Below are 4,612 nucleotides of genomic sequence, written 5' to 3' on the forward strand. Positions count from 1 at the left end.
GATTCGAGGTTGTTTTGGAACAGACAAGCCAAAACAAAACAAAACAGTGACGCACAAAGACCCAGATAAAGATGGAGAAGAGACCGGGACTGAGAGAGATTTTGGCTTGTGTGTGTACATGTTGTCTGTCTGCACGAACAACTCAATTCAACCTGCACTTCTGATAATGGGTAAATAAATTTGTTGTACTAAACTACTTTTGTTGCCTGCTTAAGCTTCGGACAATCCACTACACAATTTTAAGGTTTTACTACTTACGTATAAAATACTAAACGGTCTAGGTCCATCCTATCTGGCTGATTGTATTGTACCCTACATTTCGTCCACAAATCTGCGTTCAAAGAACTCCGGCTTATTAGTGATTACCAGAGCCCAAAGAAAGTTTGACGGCTTTAGAGCGTTTTCTATTGGGGCTCCAATGCCCTACCGGTAACAGTTAGAGATGTTACCCCAGTAGAAGCATTTAAGTCCCATTTTAAGACTCATTTATACACCCTAGCGTTTAAATAGACCCCTTTTTAGACCAGTTGATCTTCTGTCTCTCTTTTCTGCTCTGCCCCCCCCTCCGTTATCAGGTGGCCACGAATCAGCTTTCACGTAGGTGACGCTACCCGTGACGTGTCTGCGCTGCTGACGTGTATACATGCAAGAGGTGCTGGCCTCACTATGAACTGGACTCTCTCGTTATTAACGGTATCCACTTGGCATCCATTGTACCGGTCACCTAAGGGGGTCCCCACATCTGCGGTCCCCTCCAAGGTTTCTCGTCGTCCCCATTGGATTGAGTTTTTTCTTGCTCCAGCCTATCTTGCCGATTGTATTGTACCATATGTCCCGGCAAGAAATCTGCGTTCAAAGAACTCGGCTTATTAGTGTTTCCCAGAGCCCAAAAAAAGTCTGCGGGCTATAGAGCGTTTTCTATTCGGGCTCCAGTACTATGGAATGCCATCCCGGTAACAGTTAGAGATGCTACCTCAGTAGAAGCATTTAAGTCCCATCTTAAAACTCATGGCGTAGTGGCATGGCGTAGTGGGTAGAGCGGCCTTGCCAGAAACCTGAGGGTTGCAGGTTCGCTCCCCGCCTCTTACCATCCAAAAATCGCTGCCGTTGTGTCCTTGGGCAGGACACTTCACCCTTGCCCCCGGTGCCGCTCACACCGGAGAATGAATGATGAATGAATGAGTTGTAAAAATGAATGATGGGTTCTCACTTCTCTGTGAAGCGCTTTGAGTGTCTAGAAAAGCGCTATATAAATCTAATCCATTATATGTATACTCTAGCCTTTAAATAGACCCCCTTTTTAGACCAGTTGATCTGCCTTTTCTTTTCTTTTCTCCTCTGCTCCCCTCTCCCTTGTGGAGGGGGAGTTACACAGGTCCGGTGGCCATGGATGAAGTGCTGGCTGTCCAGAGTCGGGACCCGGGATGGACCGCTAGCCTGTTCATCGTTTGCGGACATCTCTGCGCTGCTGACCCGTCTCCGCTCGGGACAGTTTCCTGCTGGCCCCACTATGGACTGGACTTTCGCTGATATGTTGGAACCACTGTGGACTGGACTTTCACAATATTATGTCAGACCCACTCGACATCCATTGCTTTCGGACTCCCCTAGGGGGGGGGGGGGGGGGGGTTACCCGCATATGCGGTTCTCTCCAAGGTTTCTCATAATCATTCACATCGACGTCCCACTGGGGTGAGTTTTTCCTTGCCCGTATGTGGGCTCTGTACCGAGGATGTCGTTGTGGCTTGTGCAGCCCTTTGAGACACTTGTGATTTAGGGCTGTATAAATAAACATTGATTGATTGATTGCCCTGATGTGGGATCTGAGCCGAGGACGTCGTCGTGGCTTGTGCAGCTCCTTGAGACATTTGTGATTAAGGGCTATATAAGTAAACTTTGATTTATTAAATGTGACTAATTTATTAATGTAAAAGTACATTTAGTTGAATATTTTTTGTATTTAATTGTTTCATGAGTAATGAAAATATCACAATGATGCTGGCTGGCATATGGTAGCGCTGTAATACTATTAGTTGGCCATACGCGACTCTGGCAGCAGCTGCGTAATGGCAACACCTAGTGGTCACACGCTGTTATTGCAGTAATAACATTAAACAGGTCGCAGTTAGGACTTCATGTAACACTTTATAACTGTCGATTGAAGCAACAGATAGCAACAACATATCCAATGCAGGTTGTTAGCATTTATCTATTAGCATTGTTAACATTCTCCTTTCATTGGCATAATGCTGCCCAAGATCAGTACAAAAAGCAAACAAACTGTTCTTGAATGACAGAACAGAGTTTAGTCCATGTAAAACTTCTGTAAGATTTTTTTTATGCAATAATTATGCATTATTATTTAGTGTTAGCTTACTAACAATATTTTGTTGATTTATCCCAAATACTTTTTAATGTTTTTCTTGGGGGTTTTAAAATACAAAAAAAAAAAAAGTTGTATGTTGATATAGCATTACATTTGGTTTTAATACAAAATATTCAATATTAATCCAAAATCTATACATCTATTCAGATGGATACATCTGTACAATATATGGTTCCGAATCAAAGTATTATGCAGTTTGTATAAAATATATATCTATATATATATCTATATATATATCTATATATATATATACACATGCAAGAATGTATCAGCTTTTAATGTCACAATTTTCCAGGACTAATTAGGCCACACTTAAAAAGGAAATACAAATATTCTAAAAGTTATGTGTATACACACACACACACACGACTGACATTGGTAACGCCACGCCTACTCAGGTAAACTGACACTTGCTACCATGGCGACACTGAGCCACAAGCCAAGGCTGACTTGTAGGAGTCCGAAAAAGACAAGAGGAAATGTAATGTAGTACTACAATGATTTTGTGTGTTTACATTGCAAATGGAAGCCGCCAAGGCCTTGGTCCTTCCGATCCATGCATGACCTTTGACGGGGCCACCAGTGCCCCCGCCAATGACCCAAAGATGGACCTCCACGCGAGTGAGTCCACTATTTAATATTTTCTTATCGTATTACAGCTGGCTGCGTGTAGTCATTATTGAATTGTGCTTGGCCACTAGGAGGAAGCATTTGATTGTATTACAGTGGTTCTTAAACTTATTTCACCAAGTACAGACAAAAAAAAAACTTGACTCTTCAAGTACCACCATAATGACCCACATTAAAATACAGTAGCGTAGTAGACCTGAGTATTCATTAAACATATTTACATACTCTTTTGGCACACCACTAGATGGAGCTGTGCTTACGGACTGTATCCCTGCAGACTGTATTGATCTATATTGCTATATAATGTATATATTGTGTTTTTTATGTTGACGTAATAAAAAGAATATATATAATACTTTTTTTTTTTTTTTTTCCTCTTGTGCGGCCTGGTACCAATCGGTCCACGGACCGGTACCGGGCCGCGGCCCGGTGGTTGGGGACCACTGCTCTATATAACAGGAGCCTTATGCTATTAATCTACTGCCAAGAACAGTAGTTTACGAACTACGCCCCTCCAATCCAATCCACTTTATTTATATAGCACATTTAAACAACAAAATGTTTCCAAAGTGCTGCACAACATTAAAAACAATATTCAAATATTATCCTTAGCTCCACCAATGACTGAATAAAAACTAAAAATAAATACATATAAAACCAATATAAAAAACAATATAAAATAAATATGATTAAAAATGATTTTAAAGGGTAAAACCAATTAAAACAGTAAATATAATTTTAAAAACACAGAGGACAACACAACTCACGTAGTGTTAAAAGCCAGAGAATAAAAGTGGGTCTTAAGACGAGACTTAAAACACTCCACTGTGGGAGCAGTTTGAACATGGCAGAGTGTTCCAGAGCTTAGGGCCGACCACAGAGAAGGCCCTGTCTCCCCTGGTTTTAAGTCTGGTCTTGGGCACCACGAGCTGGAGCTGGCTCTCGGTCCTCAGAGCGCGCGCAGGATTGTAAATTTGAATGAGGTCCGAGATATACTGAGGTGCCAGTCCATGTAAAGCTTTAAAAACAAACAGCAATGTTTTAAAATCAATTCTAAGATGAACAGTGCAAACTCTCAAGAATTGGGGTTATATGCTCGCGTTTCCTGGCCCCTGTTAAAAGTCGTGCTGCCGCATTCTGGACTAACTGCAACCGGGAGAGAGCTTTTTGGCTAATGACAGCATAAAGTGCATTGCGGTAGTCCAGGCGACTTAAAATAAAAGCATGCACAAGTTGTTCAAAAAGGTTAAAAAATAAAAACGGTTTTACCTTTGCTAAAAGATGATAAAAACACGATTTTAAAACGCTATTGACTTGTTTGTCAAGTTTAAAATCGTGACGCCAAGGCTGGTGACTTTGGGACGCACATAATTTTGCGATGGTCCCAAGTCAGTGAGGGCCGGACCAAAAACTAAAATTTCCGTCCAGAAGGAGGCGGAGCGATGGGTGGCGAGCGAGCAGAAGAAGGCGAAGGGGAGGAGCCTGTTTATCAAGAGCTGTGGTTCATCGTAGTGATGGCGGCCATCGCACTGCTGCTGATGGCCATCGTTTTAGCTCTCGCTCTCCACAAGGTGAGCGACTAAGACGCTTGAAATG

This window comes from Entelurus aequoreus, linkage group LG04 (assembly GCF_033978785.1).
Source record: "Entelurus aequoreus isolate RoL-2023_Sb linkage group LG04, RoL_Eaeq_v1.1, whole genome shotgun sequence".
In the NCBI taxonomy this organism is placed as follows: Eukaryota; Metazoa; Chordata; class Actinopteri; order Syngnathiformes; family Syngnathidae; genus Entelurus; species Entelurus aequoreus.